This window comes from Lipophrys pholis (genome assembly GCF_963383615.2).
Source record: "Lipophrys pholis genome assembly, chromosome: 16".
NCBI classification, from domain to species: Eukaryota; Metazoa; Chordata; class Actinopteri; order Blenniiformes; family Blenniidae; genus Lipophrys; species Lipophrys pholis.
Window position 1 is genome coordinate 17100184 of NC_137634.1, and position 18658 is coordinate 17118841.

Consider the following 18658-nt stretch of genomic DNA (forward strand, 5'->3'; position numbering starts at 1 on the left):
TGAGTTTAAGTAGCAATCAAATTGTCTCTGGATGTGAATGGGAGTGTGTGTGTGATTGTCATTTCCTCTGTGTCTGCCTTGTGATGGATTTTCAACCCATCCAGGGGTACCCTGCATTCGCCTGTACCGTAGTTAGCTGTGTCCCGCTACCCTGAAACGGATATCAGCTGCATAAAGGATGGATTGACGGATGGATGGATATTCCTATATTAGTGCTAAGTGATCCTTTGGTCATTTGAATCTGAAAAAATTTAAAGCCCTCATTTCTAATATAAATTACACTTTTGGTGAATTTACATACAAATACTGCATGAGCAAAAATGCAATTCCCTTATTGTACTGAGAACATTTTAACACATTGATACGATTCAATGCAATAACACATGGATTGTAGTGGCGACTGAACTTTATTATTCAAATATTTCTCTTGGTAATAAAACTTTTATGGACAGTTTTGTGTCAAATAGAGAGCAAAACAAGAGGGAATTGAGATGACAGAAATATTGCGAGAGGGATTTTGAAGTATCGCTCTACAAAGACGATAAAGAAAACTGAAATGCTTTATACCTTTTCCGCTAGATATGATCCAATAAGAGGCAATAGAGTTATAACGTGCTGATAAGACTTCTTGACAGGCTGACAGAAACCAATGCTTTACAGCTCACATTAAAATATGCCGAGATCTGATTTCTCATTCAATCCACCGTCATGCACATCATATTCTCATATTATTTATATCCCTTACAATTGATAGTAAACAGCTTGTCTCGCTTGTTCCCCATCTGCGAGCGCCTGGGTAATTCAAGCTTCCTGCTGCCTGTTTGAGGTGCAGAATCCCTGTTAAATGAAAGAAAACTTTGTTTGTGTCACTCCTGCATGTTGATTGGACACACCCTGCATCGGTCTTCCTTGGTGAATTGCAAAGTGTGCCACTGACCATCTCGGGGGATTGGTGCGATGATTGAATATCTGTTGAGCTAATGCTATTTTTGTATGATGTGACTGGCGGCCATCTCCTGTGCTAATGCAAATAACACAGTAGAAGAGGGAAAGCACACATAGTCAGCTCAACACGCCACAAAACCATCATTTATAAAGTGGATTGCAACTACAATTTAAGCAATGTTAAAATCAATTATGTTCTTTCACCCGCCTGCTTTGAAATACAGCAGTGAGACCGGAGTGGCAGAAAGTCTGAACAATTGTAGTTTATTACCAAGATAACTTTTTCACATTAGCATAAACATAAGTTCACAGGAGGTTAATTCAAATATCAGGCCACAGAGAAATGAAAATGAAATTGGTGAAAAGATTCATCATTGAAAGGTGGCACTAACTAAAAAGCAATACTGCTGAATTATCTTAGGGTTAGAGTTAGGTGGTTGGTTAAACTCTTAATTGAATGAAATCTGGACTGAGGGTAGGCGGAGGCACAGGTAATGTAAAGAGAGTGTTATGTGAATGTAGACGCTGAAAACAAAAACACCGTTCGCAAATAATTCACTATGATGAGCCATTTTCAAGAAACCAAACATATTTTCACATTTTGTTCTTTCAACCATAAAATGATCGAATAATTGCCTGAGATGGTTACTCCGTAGCTTGGAAATCACCCAGCCCCCTGATTCTCAGTGTGGCAGGGGGCATCGCCGACGCTGGAAACTGTTTGCAGGAATCGCTGTAGCATGGGATGACCTTGAGATGGGAGGCGTCGCATCATTTCCTCTGCACCAATGAAATGGGATGGTGCCCACCTAAGCTCAGCTGGTGTCCTTTTAAGCGGTCCCTCTTCGACTATGAGAAACTCCTCCGACCACTAGATGCTTGGTCTTCCAAAGCGACCTTACATCCCATTTGCCAGCGCAATGTGGCTGTGGTCTCCTACACAATCAATGGGCTCTTTCAGGCTCCAGCTGCTACACTCAAAACTCCCTCACCTGATTATTTATTGCCACAAACTGCTAAAAGGCTATTGGGGTCACGCAAGTGTGATCTGTGTAATTGTCTCTGCTTATAGACGGGTTTTCAACAGGTTTAACTGAGTTTAAATAAGGTCTACTTGTAAGCTAGTGGAGCTCATTGGGATTGGTGAGGAGTCTTACAATTACCAATGTCAACCAAGCTTCACGGTACAGCCGGTACAGCCGCGCAAACTGGATAGGTTTTTTTAACATTCACGAATTAAAAAAAAAAAAAAAAAGATGTCTGTGTTTGTAGAGAGGATCAGCAGCCAGGCAAAAATGAATGTGTTTTAAACATTGTGATACAGTCACAGTAGGTTACTTTTAGATTTTGAAAGATTAATTCAATATTGTGGATTCAAAATAAAGCATATGTGTGATTTCAACACTATTTTTCTATTCGACAAGACTTTTGCCCAAGCAAGACTTTTGCTTAAATAAAGCATCAATTAATGATAGAAAACTTTGTTTTGATATTGTGAGCATAATTTCGAGTTCTTTGTCTTTCACGTGAGCTATTTGCTATCCTGATTCATCATCAACAAGTCAAGTTAATATTTGCTATTCCTATAATATGGATACATGTCAAGGGGTTTTTCAGTGACCGTATACCAACTATCCTATCCCAGAACTCTGGGCAATCGGTGAGTTAATACCCAGGATGAATAACCAGTCTGACCTACGGCTGCTCACTTACAGTACATCAACAGTAAGTTTCGTCATTAGTCTAACTAACATTCAAATCATTCATTTCCACCAAGCCACCTCAAACTTAATACCTTCAAGACTTTGGTTCTTGTTGTAATTGGAGGGTAAACGTTCAACCAGATTTGTTCTACTTTAAAACAGGATAAAGGAGCATGGGGTGGATAAAGCTGTTACATGCAGTTTTTCATGCTCCAGTCATATAATATAGGTCACAGCAGATTAGTTCCTGCCTTCACCCTTGTGACATACATTTCTTATTTCTCACACCTAAACAAGAGGAATATTTTATTTTACTTTAGAATCTTCACTGAGACTGACTCTGACTTTCTTAATTTAATCTCCCTCTATTCTGATTTCTCATCTTCTACATCTGCTAGAAAACCAATAAAGCATCTGCACTTTAAGTTCTCCCTCTCTGACATTCTTTTAATATCCAAACTTGCCCTGCCTGCTTCATCTGTAGCCTTTTTTCTTTTTTTTTTTTTTTTTTTTTTACCCACCACTTCCCCTCGCACTTTTTTTATTTCTCTTTCCTACACCCACCACCTCTTTTCTTATTCCTCCCTGAGGTCATGAACAACGGTCCTGTTATCTTTTCTCCTCTCATCCCCTGTGAGTCGGTGTTTACTGCCGGGGTAGAAAACAACTCTCCATGGATCATCCTCTCACTGGTAACGTCTCACCTGTTGGACTCGTCTCCGGTTCCTTTTACCCCCAAGGAGTGGCCACAGAGATTTATGTGGACTCTGCAGCTGACACAGGTTTAGAGCCACATCAAGCGAGCCAGCTGGCTGCTTTACTCCGCAAATAAACCCAACTACTTTGGAGAATCAGTAAGAGAGGCAAGTGAACGCCTTCCTGAGCGTTTCACTATCTTGTCATTTATCACAACTTAACGACTTTAGTTTTAATGTTATTGCCTTCTGGAGATGAGTTTCCTCTTTGAGTCAGGTTATCCATCAGAGGCGTGACATTGATTGCTGTCATATAATTTTGTATAAAGCAATCATGATTCATAGACGTCTTGAAGAGGGATTGGAGTAAGTGGTCTTTTTTTCTCCTCTCTTTATGTAGTTCAATGAATAGTGTCTTACTAGCAATTAGACAAGTTCTCCACTCTCCCGGGAAAGCCTTGTTTTCATTTGGCTGGCTATTTAAAAAAAAAAGAAAAAATCATTAAAATACATGTTGGCTTTGGTAGGTTGGTAAATATATGCATCCTGAAGGTGGTTAGTTTGAGTATAGAGGATGCATAGTTGAATGGTTTGGTGAAATGTTGAACAATATTTCCAAATGTTTCTGTCATACCAGCTGTGCCCATATATATATATATATATATATACTTTTTCCAATGGGCTTCAATGGACTTCATTTTTTATTAATTTTTTTTTATACATCTCTTACATTAATGACATCAATTTAGTGTTTTTAATTTCTTAATTTAATTGCATCAAACAGGTCATATTTGATGAGGACAATTGTCACATTTTTGTGGGTGCAGCTAGAAAATGTAGTAAAATCCATCAGCTTCGCAGACAATATTGACCCTCTTTCTTCTGGAGTCTCAATTTTATGTTGTCTGTCAAAGCCCTTTCTACTAGAGAAGTTGAAATGACTGACATTGAGGAGACATCCATACGCCAGATTTCCTTGCAGACAGATTTAGATGTAATTTCTTTGTTTCATTGTTAGAAAATAACTTAATCTGGGTTGGATCATGAATTGGATCATGTTCCTTAGGTGTTGTTTCCTGACAAAAAAGACTTCTGCATATTCTCTAGGTGCTGCTTGATACGGGCACCTTAAAAAAAGGGAAGGGAAAGTAATCCTGTGTTGGCTTCTTTTTCATGCTTTGAAATAAGAGTGTAGATTTTCCTTGTTCATTGAAATTGAAATTGTGCATTATTTTGTGTATTTTTCCTCAAATTTAGGAAGAAAAAAAAGCATAACCGCCAGAATTTCCTTGCTAATGATAAGCAAACTTGATTTTTTTCCTAGTTTCAACACAAATAGAGGTTTAGCAAAAACCACTTTGCTGCGTTAGTTTACAGAAAATTTGTTCAAATATAATCTCTTATGCCTTTTTCTTTACAGTGTCCTAAGAAGAGGTCGTTTTCAGCCACGGCTACGGCATTTTGTCACACTCCCAGGCCTGTACCTTTTTATATGACATTGTGTGCAGCATTCTGCAGTGCAGGGTATAAACCTATAACATGGGTCTGAGCTGAGGGCAAGACAGGTGGGAGAGAAACCTTTCACAGAGGCCTTTGTCCAATCTCCAATAAAGCCCAAATAACCTGTGTAAGATTTAAAGAGCCGCCTCGCCTCTCTTGCCCTCTGCTCTTCTTTAGTCCCCAGAGGGGAGAAGTGAGACACACAGCTGAAATACAGGCACTGCTGGTTCTGCCTGTGTGTTATAAAGCTCCGGCTCCAAAATCCATCCGACCCCCCCACATCTTGATGGGAATGTACACTCTCAATGATGGAGGAAGACACTATGAAGTGGATGGCTCCTCATCTGTCTCTTCACTGTGGATGCACTGCAGTCTGCTCCAGCTCAACGTGTGTGTGTGTGTGTGTGTGTGTGTGTGTGTGTGTGTGTGTGTGTGTGTGTGTGTGTGTGTGTGTGTGTGTGTGTGTGTGTATGGTAGGGAGAAGAGCGTCCCAGTATGAGAGAGGCATCCTTGAACGTTTTTGATTGCTCACCAATTCTCACCAGAAAATAATACAATTATGATGTACTCCTCTTCATCAGAACACATTTAAAGCAGAGTACTGTTTCATCTTCACTTTTTTCTCAATTTGTTTTACAGCTCACCATTGATCATAATTTTGTATATTTTCAGCCATTTGCAACAAATCGATTGATGGACTCACTGCTAATCTGGTAAATAAACTTGGAAATAATGTTGTTTTCTTTTAAACTAAACTATAAAATTGTTGTCTTGTGACTGACGTTAGTGCCAATGCAATGTCAAGCGACTCTGGAGTCTAGACAAATTCTCACCCTGAAGTCAGTCAAAACCATAAGTGTGAAAGTAGATTTTATCGCTGCATGCATGATGAAAACAACTGAGCAGAAAAACGGACAAATCTACCTTATATGGGTATATTTGACATGACCTAATGCAGCAGCCTCACCCGATCCATTTATTTGTGAAAGTTTGCGTGGCAGTGCTCCTGCAGTCTGTAAACATGTTATGATCTGGAGCAACACATATATAATTCCACTTTTTACTGCCGGAGTTGCCTTTACTGTTGAGCTTACATATTGCCATAGTTTTCAAATCTCCCAACTGAAATACCACTGATGTGCAGCACAAGGCAGAATTGACCCGAGTAACAGCGACAATAACAGTGATCTTTTGGAGTAGCAGAATCTTATCAACAATTCAATATATTGATCTTTGATAAGTTAAATAGTTTCTTTGAGCAGAATTGAGTAAAACGATAGTCCTAGTTTTTCATGTGGCCCCATCTTCAGACGTGGAGTAACCTTTGAAGTTTTGTTTGCACTGTGAGGGCGTCGGGACTACAATACCAACTGATATTCTGATTTCAGTGGCAGCTGATTTTTGAAGAAGAATATCTCACATTTGTTGATACTGATGCATATTATGGACAAATACATTATCCCACATTCAACTGGAGTAAAGTAGTGAGTTAAGACACGTCTTTATAAAAGCTTGCAGCCACTGTACATTGTTAGCACAAGACGAGAGGGGACAAAAACAGATATGAAAAAGAACTGGCTGAATGGTCTCTGTAGTTGCAATAAAAACACAAGACAACTCTTCTCTGTCAATCCTCTTTTATTAGAGTATTTCCACAGGAACAAAGCCAGACCTTCCACATGATCTCTATGATCAGAGAATCAGTGGAGATGGTTGCAGCCTGTTAAGGGACGTGTGAATATGTGAGGAAAAGCGGCTTTAGCTTTTCACTTTTACAGCGTGACTGAAAATGACTGCCCTGCTACCCCTCGATGGAGGAATGCTCCTTTCCAGAAAATGACCAATCAAGAGTATTGGATGAAATCCTCCATTTTATACCACAGTTGATAATACACTGGCTGCACACCTGCCGCTTCCTGCTAATGGACTGACCATTACAATGAGAGTGAAAGTGCTGATCTTTATTAAATTAACCCATTAAGCGTGCTTCATTAATGGAGGAAGGGGATATAAATGAAGTGGAGAGAGAGGTGATTAAAAAAAGATTTTTTTCTTCTTTTTTTTTTTTTAGCTCCAATGGCTATGAAAGGGTTTTTTTTCCCTCTCCTTCTATTTTTTGAAGATGATGTGACTTTTTTCAACATTTTCAAAAATCTCTCAGCTTTTTAGTTAGAGGCGAGGAGGCTCAAGGACACTTTTGACAAGATGCCTGCTGCTGATGGATATGTACGGGTAGATTTACTGATTGCTGCGGGGACTGAACGTGTCAACATAAAGTTAATGGGAGGGTCTCCTTAACTGCTCATCAGTCCTTGGAGAACGATTTCTGCAATTTTGCATTAAAAAAAAAAAAAGTGAATCTTGACATTATTGCTTATCAGATGTTGGAGTGGAAGGGTCCTCATAAACAGTTAGTGGGTGTTCGACACCACTTCAGCTGTTTCCAGCAAACATGATGAATGAGTTGGGTCAGGCCTTGTGACGGTACACCTGAACGCGACGGGGTGAAAGGGGCCTTTTAAAAGACACGCACACGCGGAGATAATAGGGCTGCAATAACCTTGTTCAAAAATCCTACATGAGAAGAGAAGCACAGGGACATGTGCGAGCGAGGCCACCGAGGTGTGTTGTACGTATACACACCTCTTCTCTGTTTTTCTCACTTTCTACTTCTATGTCACTCCCCCTTCTATTTCTTTCAAGGAAGTTTTTCTTTGTTCCTGAAATAGCAACAGAGTACAGACATTGCGGTGAAACAGAAAAAATCTAAGAAACTGTCAGAGATGATGACTTTGAACTTGTTTACCCGTGTGAAATACTCCAGATAAAAGCACATATCTGTTGAGGCGATACTGACAAAGCATTGCTTATATGCTTTTTCCTGCCCTCATCATGAAGACAATGAATGCTTAAAAAATATTATTATGGATTATGAACTTGGGGCTGCACAAGATGTAGTGTGCCTTTGCATTCTTATATCTTTGTGGACCTTTCTTTTTTTGAACACAGAAAGGATGTGACACATGCAAGTGTTTATAGCTGAGTTTGAGCGAACAGAGGCATCAGGAACCAATCTGAAATCAATCACCTACAAACAGAAATAACACCTACGATATAAAGCACCTTAAAAAGTGATCTGTCGCAACGTAAAAATATCAAAATAGGCTGATAGTGTAACTAAAGGCTTCAGGCCGTCCGTGACGTGAGCCTGCACAGAGCGGGTGTGTTTATTACACCTGCACATGCCTGGTGGTAAATCTGCACTAACTTTACAACTACGAGCAGCCTGGGCTGTGGGAGGTCTGCCCCGGTTCAAAAGTAACCGAACCTCTTCCTCAGGAGTAATTGTTCAGTGGGGTGTCTGGATTATTGCAAGCGTTTGCTATTGAGTTTATCATGTCCTCTTTGCTTTTGATTGCAGCAACAGGGTCCCCTGGACTGTGATATGAAAGTGATATCCCTGGAGAAAAGCCACCACACACCAGGAGAACATACAAACTCCACGCTGAAAGGCCCCCAACATTGAACCAGCGACGTCGTGCCTGCGAGGTAACAGTACTACTCACTGCAGCCCTTTAACTCCCAGCATTTAAAGTGTCTGTACTTGCTTCTCTTTGCATTTCTAAAACAGCATTGACAACAACATCCCGATTCTATTTGTGCATTATTCATTAACAGAGTTCATTAGCTCGAGTATTTAAAAGCTTGGAGGTGGGGAGTGCATTTAACTGTGTGGACCTAAACTATATAAACTAACTTCTGTGGTGCTGAGCCGTGAATGTTTTTTTTCTGTCACAACTGCAGCAACATCTTGAGAGTCGTCATCACAACCAGCAGCTCAAACAAACATCTGGCCTTGAATGGAAACACCTGTCTTTTGTTATGTTCATCTCCTTCATCTCTTGATGTGGGCGATGATGGAAGTAAACAACAGTGGTGAAGGTCTGTAGAGGCACTTTATCTTCCACTCACTTTCAGGGAAGTTTATTCCCTGCAAAGGTTTGAAATACCTCCGTAGGAAATGCTCCATTGTTCAAAAGAAATTAACAAAGGGTTCCCGCATCATATCAAACTGTGCATGTGAAATTCCTTAAATGATGTCTCCTGTAAAAACAGCATTCTGGGTGCATCATGGTATCTAGTTGTGACCCGTATGCTACTGATCTGTCAACCACAGCCTGCAAATCCAAGGGAGGAAATTCACTTTTAGCAACTCAAGAGAAAAATTTAATCATTGTAGACTTTTAAATGACTTGGAGATGAAGATATACTCCGTCCTCATGGGCAGTAAAAGCACAGAATAACCAGAAACCGATGATTTCTGACTCACCCATGCAACTTCAATGGAATATGTGAATAAGTGTTAAGCAGAGTCATTCAAGCACTTTATTTATATGGTCCACTGGTTAATATCAATGCACCTTCCGACAGCACCCTGGCGATACGGGTTTTCCGTTGCAACAGTTTCTACCGTTCCTTGTTCTTCTCAACACCTCCGACTCCCGATGCATGAGAGCGGCCTTTGAAAGCACCACCACAGTCATGCAATCAACTGTATTCGTTTTGATTCAATCTTACAAATGATATTGAAATGACAGGTGGATGTGCAACAGTGGCTTCTTCTTCTTTTTTCTTTTTTTTTTCTTTAGCATATTAATTACACTGAGGGAGTGACAACAACTAATGAGGATCATTGCAGAAACCAATTCCTCCGTCCCTAGCTGGCTTGCGGTCAACCATAATGACTAAAGATCACATCTACAGTATTGATCGCGCTCCAAGCTTTGGCAGGACCACCGGTCGTTTATAATCTCTTCTACATGTTCCTGCTGAACTCTTCCTCCTCTCTGTTAAATCATTTAGGTCTTTTCACAGTGTGAAAGGGGGGGAAAAAAACTGGTTTATATAACAAATAGAAAGTAGTAGAAGTGCTACATTCCTGAATGAGGAAAACAATTTACTTAGACGTGTTGAAAGAAAGCCTCCATTTTTACCATTTCTTGCAGTCTACTATATGAAAACACTTTTGATAAGCGTTTTGGCTTCTTCAGTTGCCTGTGTATGAAATTCAACATATTCCGTTCACTTTGGTTCTTCTGTCAAACATTGTACAAGATCGGGAGATCAGAATTATATAAAAAAACTCATGCTTTATATTTGGATGAATATGGTTGCTTGGTTTGCTTTGATATAAAAAAATAAAAAAAGGAACATTTTTGACAACATGGTTCATTTATGAAACACCCGTCCATCTGTTTTGAAATATATTTTCAAAATTATTATCAATAATTATCATGGTCTTGGCATGAAACCGTATTTTTTACTTATAATTCTATGTAGTTTTGCCTCATTCTTGCCAAGCTCTGGTATCTTTTTAAAGGGAAGTAGAGCAGTGTGGTAAATCTCTGAGGAAATGCCAAGAAAAAAAAGCTTTTGGGCAGCTTCACTGAAGAATTTTGCTGTTTTTGACACACTATCAAACGTTGTAAAATATGTATCTTTTATCATCATTCAACTTCTTTTCATGCCAGATACATACAATTGTAGTTTAGATCTGTTTGTCTTCAATTAATATTTTTTATTTTTTTAAATCTAGTAAAAAAAAAAAAAAAAGCTTTTTAATGGTTAAAACAAAAAGCTTGCCGTCACTCATAACATTTCAAATATATGACAATTCCAAAAATGACCTGCAACATATTTAGAAAAAATGTCACGAGAAAGTTTCTAACACACATTTAAAAGTAACTCTCAATGGAAAAAGTGCTGTGCGGGTTATTTAAAGATAAAATATGATCCAATAAAAACACATGGCTTCAAAAAAGTTTTACTGTCCAATAAAACCCACACAAACCTTAACTCCTACCGAGTATATTTATTAGATTCCCCAGTTAAAAGAGTGAGCGTTTTGTGAAGGTTTAAGGACTCTATAAATATGGAGTCTATAAAAGTGCAGTTGTTTTAATCTGCAGATTTTAAAATCAAGTCCTTGGTGAAATCTGATTATGAGCAGATATTAAGACCATTAACTCCAGAGTGGTAATATCAGAAGTTCTCAGAGTGCATGTAATTCAGCTGGAGCACCTGGCTTTAAGACTGATATTGGCAGTGCTGAGTTGGCTAAGTTTCTGCAGCACAGTGCCCACACAGTCATTTAGGTAAGAAACACACAACTTCTGGATTCATTCAAACACATTTTAACACTGAAACTGAACACTTGCATGAAAAACCAGCAACATGTCAGTTTGAGGATTGATTTTTTTTTTTGGGGCATTTTATTGACTTCTTTCAAGGCTTTACCATGAGCCTCTGGGTCTTCCTCAGAACTTTTCATCTCTGTTGACTCTTGGCTTTTCCTAATTTTAATCCATGTTGTGTTTTATTCTGTCTGCAGTAGCCTCTGGCAGAGATTATTCATTTACGCTTCCAAAACTACTTCGCTGAATTGATTATTGGTTCTCCTTTATTTTCACACTGCTACCGGACTTTTATTGAATCCTAATTTTAAAAGGCTATTTTAAAAGGCTCTCCCTGTGAGTAATACATAAATTTGCACTCTCGCTGCATTAAATCCCTCCCATGGCCTTCCTCCTCCCCGTCATTTCATGCTGCCATTATGAATGAAACAGATTTGCTGAGTGAAATAATTATGATCACAGTAAGTATAGTGGATATTTTCCTTCTTTGGCCAGCTGAGCAGTGCGCTGTGTGTTTTGGTTGGAGCTCATTTTCACTGATCTTGATCTAACACAAACCCAAAGAATTCACCAAAGGAAAAAATAAAATGAAATGAAATAAAATGAAATAAAATGAAATAAAATGAAATGAAATAAAATGAAATAAAATGAAATGAAATAAAATTAAATAAAATAAAATAAAATAAAATAAAATAAAATAAAATAAAATAAAATTAAATTAAATTAAATTAAATTAAATTAAATTAAATTAAATTAAATTAAATTAAATTAAATTAAAGAACCCATCAAACACCAAAATGTCTTGATGATAGTACATCTGCACATGATCACCCCTTCTGCTATGAAGAGGGCCACAAATGATCTTCTGAAAACAGTTTTATCCACCGATTTGTTGAACTAAGATAGAACACAATCTAAATTCTTAATATTAGCGCAACGGCAACCTGCAGACCTACTGTGTCACAGGTTTCTAATATATTGACCACGTCTACGATACATGAGAATTTTCTCAATCTGTTACAAGTTGACACAAAACCACAGAGAAACGCAACCTAAAAAATATAGTTAAATTAAATTGGGTTAAATGATATAAAGGAAACTAAAGACAGATGAACTGTACAAATGGAACAGAAACATCATTAATGTGACTTGATGACTCGAAATGTTCCTGTTTCTATATTTTCAGCATTGATGACTGTTACAGTTGAATGCTTATAACCTTCACTATAACTCTAGAATACAAACCACTGAAAGAAATAAGACCTAGGTTTTTTGAGAAAATAAGCAGCAGAAAGTAGTTTTTTCAAGACATTATGAACTATATATACACATATTTGCACACACCCACATTGGCCATCCCTGTTTCATTCCCCTTTTGCTTCATCCCATCACGCACTGTGTAGGCCTATTATTTGGGTTTATAGTCTCCTCCCTCGTTAGAGATTAAGATCGAACTTTTTTTCCCCTCCCAAATCCCCTCAAGCGGATTGTCCCTGCCATGGAATTATAATGCAAAAATTGTGGGAACACAGGCAGATGCAACTCGGATTTATAATCTCAACATGGAGCATGCACGGCAGCTGTCCATCAGCTCATTTTACTCAGGTGGTACCAGGAGTAAAACTTGGGTAGTCACCCAGAAATGGTGAAAATGAATGTTGCTAGTGAAATCTGTCTAAAACATTGTTACGATAAACTAATTTAACATAGTCAATATAAAGTAAAATGAACAACGAGAATATGTAACCCCCTGATGCCTATAATGACGTGTTCCCTTAGTCTTGCTGAATGGTGCCACTTTCAAAACATACCTGTAACATGATTAAATCTTGATGTTTTAAGAAGCTTATTTCAGTTTCATATATTAGTGTTGAAGTATGTAAACCAATTCAAAAAAAATATGTGTATATATTTTCGATATTTTGCAAGCTTAACATCCGGTTGAACTGTGACAAAAGTATTGATTGTAAACTGGCCTCATACTTAACAGCAGTTAAGACTCACCCTTTTCTTGAGGCTCAACGTGGTTAGTGTTTGATAGATTCACTGTGTAGACAAACATGAAAAGAATTAAAAGAATTAAGAATGACATGGTAGTGTGTATCCGTTTAGGATTCTTGAATACAGTGAAACCTGTATCAGCTGTTGTAAATCCGAATATGCAGATCCTGCTTTCACTAACACTGCTTGAAGACAAATGGATCTGCCTATTATGTATGAAATGCATGTTCTTAGTATATTTGTAATGTGCATGTCATTCTAAAGACAAGATGTATAACACAACTTGCAAGAATTGTCCTCCCAGGCATCCCCAACTCACAAATGGAACAAAAAACACTGTTACCAAAAGACAAGGCTGGGAAACTGAAGTGTGACATGAGAGACAGACATTCACTGGTGGTGAGGGCTGTGCTGGATTTATTTATTTTTTGCTGCAAACCTCTTTGTAAGGCACAAATGTGTGCATATCCAGGCTATTACTTTGAGAGCCAAGCAAGCAGCTAAAGCTATTTTGGCTGCTTTCAGAAGTCTGAGAAAATTGCTGAGGAGAGTGAGAGAGTGCACGAGGACTAACCCGTTTGTTTAAACTACCAAACAAGTTCAAACAACGTCTCCCCATGAACAATTTGTTTCTATCTGAAAGTGATCGTGTTTCATTCATATTTAAACCCTTGTTTAAATATGTCGAGCCGATAAGACGTTTTCTTAAAGCCTCCAGATGATAGTACAACAGCCAAACTTGTTGCATAGTTCAGTTTAGGACATTTTTCCTCAAAATGAAGGTCCTTCAATCTCTCTTTTGCTAAGGAAAGAGCTGAGCACGGACACAAACACCAGTCCACTGTACCTGCTGAGGTGCCCACACTGTGCGTTCTTTTCTCTTCTCCAACAAATAGGAATTATCCAAGAATACTTTAGCACACGGTGTCACATAGAAAGCAATCTAGCTAATTGAACAGTTGTATTCGTGGATGAGGAACAGTTCAAGCAAATTAAACGACAACTGGCTATGCAGTGACTCACAACTGTGGTTCTGCAAAGTTTTCAGCATCGCCCTGCTCGGACACACTTGGATATAATGAATGTGACTTCAGTAAAGTCGCCAACAAGCCTATTTAATTAGTCAGTTTTTACTGGATGTGTTACAAATTGGAAAAGCTAAAAAACTTGTATAACTTTGGGTCTTTGGATGAGGATCACTTTCTCTGGCTGTTTAATGGTGAATCTTTACTTATATAGTGTGAGTTTTTTTTTTTTTGTTGTTGTTTTTTTTAACCACTTCTATAATGACATCTCAATGCGCTTCATAGTTCATGACCAGTAATATTTTTGTCATTCGCACAACAATAGCCACAGGTGCCGTTGAGAACAACTATAACATTTCTATAAGGTGAGTTAGAAGGTTCAACCACTTGTTTTGAGGTCTTAAGAAGACCAGATCACACTTTGCATCAAAGTTAGCTGTTCACACATTAGTGTTGTTCCTTTTGCATCTTTTAATATAATTCAAAAAAACTGTTTCAAAAGAAGGGATTATTGCAATATATGTCTGACACCGGAAATGTATAAGCAGTTGTGGCAGGAGTTCCTCTGTTGCACACATCATCTGTGATCTACTAAAGCTAAGGTGTTTCTCAAGCCCCTCACATCCTGTGTTTGGTCAGTTTAAAACAATCACATTTAATCAAAACCACACCACAGTGTTTGGAAGCAGACCGAGACTTGCTTCCCAAACAGTCTGGGTGTGCTTGTTTAGTGCACACAAGAGCTGGGAAGAGAATATTCATGCTGATTCAGAATGACCCTGCTAAAGCATTGCCAGCACCAGTTTTCGCATTGACTACAACTAATTTAGATGGTGTGAACACACTCATAATCTGCATTTGTCACATTTATTTTTTTGTATCTTTTAGAAGTGTTTCAGATGTTAACGTTAAACAATATTTTGTTCAATGGCACTGCCATGATCTCATTGAAGCTTAGCTTTGAGGACAAAAATGAATACATTTGTGTTAAGAATGATTTGTGGATTTGAATATTTACTATATTTCAAAAATGATCATGCCCTTATGGTCAGACACGACCGAGATTCACACATCATTTACTGTGTAAATAACCACTTCAGAAATACTGAAAGATATCTGAAATATTTGCTATTTAAAGTAGAGAGTAGCTCTTCTATTGGCTCTTTCTGTTTAATCATTTGTCTCAGTTCAGATTATGTATGGGGACGCATATTGTAACCCGGGATCTGCATCACGGTCTGTGCACCTGCTTCACTTCTTGCCATGTGGCTTCTCGTCTGGCTGTCAGACATCACATTTACCAGACACCTTGTCAGCATCTCAATCTGTCCAGTGATGGATTGTATTTTTATGTCTGTCATGCATGTAATGCTCCACTGAATGCACAAAGTGTGTTAACGCTCTATACATTTAGGATGAGATGCAGATTGACGCTGGCAGCAACGATAAAGAAAAATCTGACTGAAGCAATGAACCTGCTCAGTCACTTGTGGAATGAATAATCAGATTAAAGAAAGAAACAGTGGCTGAAACTTTAGCAAGTGTGCTAACTGGAGTTAGAAAAAAAACAAAAACAAAAAAAACTTGTTTTAAGAAAGTGCCATTTTGGCACAGATGAATACAGACGGTTAAAATTATAACATAAACATAATCATCTTGTATTTGGTTTGAACAATGGAGATGAAAAAGAAGCTATTTGTTCTTGCATTTGAAATGTTTTGGATACCTACATCTTGAGCTTCTAATGCGTGACGGTTCATTGTTCTACAAGATGGACAGATTGACATTTTGGACTTGCTTCCATCGCATGAAATGCTGCTTACTCGCTATACATCTTCTTGACATGTGAATATGTGAATTATGTGTGTAGATACCTGAATAAGATATGACGAGGAGACATGAGCGTGTTTATTTCCTTGCACGTGGCATGCGAGCTCCTGTTTCTTCCTCCGTAATGCTAACAACTCTTCCAAGTAGCTCACTCCTGCAGGTGTCAGAGGGAGGCAGGGCAGCAGAGCCATCAGTGAGAAATATGGGCTGTAAGCCGGAGCTGTAGCACCATTACCGCCAGCGTCTTACTGCTGCTTTCATCTGTTAGCTCTATCTCAATGGTCATCTGGGGAACCTGGCGGCTGCGGCTGCCATCAAATTGGAGCAGGGCAGGAGGAGGAAACAAAGACCATTATACAAGGGATGCGTTGTGTGTGTGTGTGTGTGTGTGTGTGTGTGTGTGTGTGGTGTGTGTGTGTGTGTGTGTGTGTGTGTGTGTGTGTGTGTGGGAGGGGGGGTCCAAGACTAAAAAAATTTAGTTCGCATCAACATAGAGAGAGAGAGAGAGAGAAGAGGGGGGGGGGGGGGGGGGGGGGGGGGGGGGGGGCAGCATAACAAATCAAAAGCCCTGGTTTGTCCATAAGAAGCCTCGTGGCTGGAGGCTACAAAAAGAAGCTAACGCAACACTTTGTCTGCACTGCCTTGCTCTCCAGTGGCAAGTCATTTCATTGAACAACAGTACTGCAGCTGCTACAGTACAGGCTCTCTGACAGTTCTATTCAATAGAGCACGGATGAAGTACAGTTATTTATGTATTGTGTCTGTGCAAGTGCACCAGTGTGTTTGTGTAAAGTTGTCAGTTGTGCGGGAACATTAGAGAAACTGGTGATGCAGTTGTGCAGGGACACAGAGGGATTCTTTGGCTGTGTTTATGTGTGTATTAGCCTACTTTTTGGAAATGAAATACCTTTAGATGTACAATTGTGAAATGAAAACAAAAAACCAAAGGTGCCCTTATTTTCACTTTTCAGAGGCTGAACAGCCACTTGCTTGGTTTTAAACTCGCTTTCAAGTCGTGACTTGAGAAAAAGCTAATATTTACAAAGCTTTGGTGTAACAGTGGTGCACACAAAACTGGATTTCTGTCAAAAAGGTTCGACGAAATTTCACTTTGACATCAAGTTTGGCTTACCACAAAAACATGCTTCTAATGCGATCCTGGCCTTGGGGAAGGGTGGATGTGACGGCAGCTTCTGTGGAATTTGTGGAATTGACAAAAACAGGCATCCATCAATCCTTTATACTCGCGTTACGGCAAGCTGGAAGTCACCAATTAATCTGAGATGAACATTTTTGGATTGTGCAAGTATGCAACTGTAGTATAAAGTAAAAATGAAAAACCAACGCACAAGAACATGCAATCTCCACACAGAAAGGCCAGGACTTAAACCACAAGTTAATCCCTGAGTGCTAACCACTGCATCACCATGTACAAAATCAACTGCAAGAGGACACGGAAACGTTTGAAATGTTATAAGTTTGAAAGTTTTTCTTTTAACATTTTTGCCTGGTTATTCAATTTACCTATTCACTAGTGAACAGTATGAAATCCGTAATATGTAAAGAAAAATGTCCCCAGTCAGTTGAATGTAAATATGCAAACTTTTTTGTGTTAAATTGACAAAAACATACGTAAGTCATGCATAATTATCCAAATGATTGCAATGCAGCTAACAAATGGAGCCTGTACATTAAAAGGCCAGATTTCATACCCTGGGTTTACCATTGTTGTTCTGTTTGTTCGCTGCCATAAAACCTCACTAAATCAGAGTGCTCTAACTGAAGGCCCTGAACAGTAAATTAAACTTGTCAAGAAGACTTAGTTCAGTAAAACTACTTTATGGTGTGAAATGATTTCCAATGACATCATGATTAATGGACTGATGACACAACACCTCTAAAGTAATGCTTTGTATTGACTTGTTTTCTTACAAAAGAGTTTTCATTAAATATTTCCAATAAAAATGGTTGTCAGTATCACCTGAGTGATATACCGCGAGGAGTGACGGACGGATACACCTGAACTATCGACGGTTCGGGATTGCCATTGTTTTCATAAAGGAACACAGATCAGAGAATGACATCTGCGAGTGGCCGTAAAAACCTTTCAAAGGTGGAGCTTTTTGTAAAGTTGGAGAACTTCTCGAAGATGGCACAGAGGCTATTTACAGTGTGAAAGTGGAGTCCTTTACTTACCGGGGCTGACAGTGGAGCAAATGGTTATGTTGTGCACGGGGCCTTTATCTAATCGCTGCGACTTACCTTCACCTTTTATATCATTTTCAGCATTTGATATTGCAACTTTTACATCACCGCTGCCACTAAGTATTTTGTGTACTCTTGACCTGTACTGCTCAGTTGAGATGCTTTAGTCGTTTTTTGACGATGATTTTCTTCTTTCATTTGCTTTCTTCCGAGGTTACCACAGCATATTGCCTGTTTGATATTGCAAAAGTTTTTTGTTGCTTGCACTTCCTAATGCAATTCTTATCAGATTTGGGGACAGTGGGAATCCAAGCCCATCCTCTCAGCTTGCTGCTCTAACACTGAGGCCACCAACTGTTTTTTTCTTGTTTTTTTATTTTATCACAAGTAAAATTGCCCATAATTATCTCTGTATTTTTTTTTCTTAAGATGTCACCTCTCCAGTCTACTAGTTGAACCTCAACCATACGGTGTATTTCAAGAATATGAATGTTTTATTGTCATTATACCCAATTATGCATATTGCATGATCATCTAATGTCACCAGTATGTGGAAACAA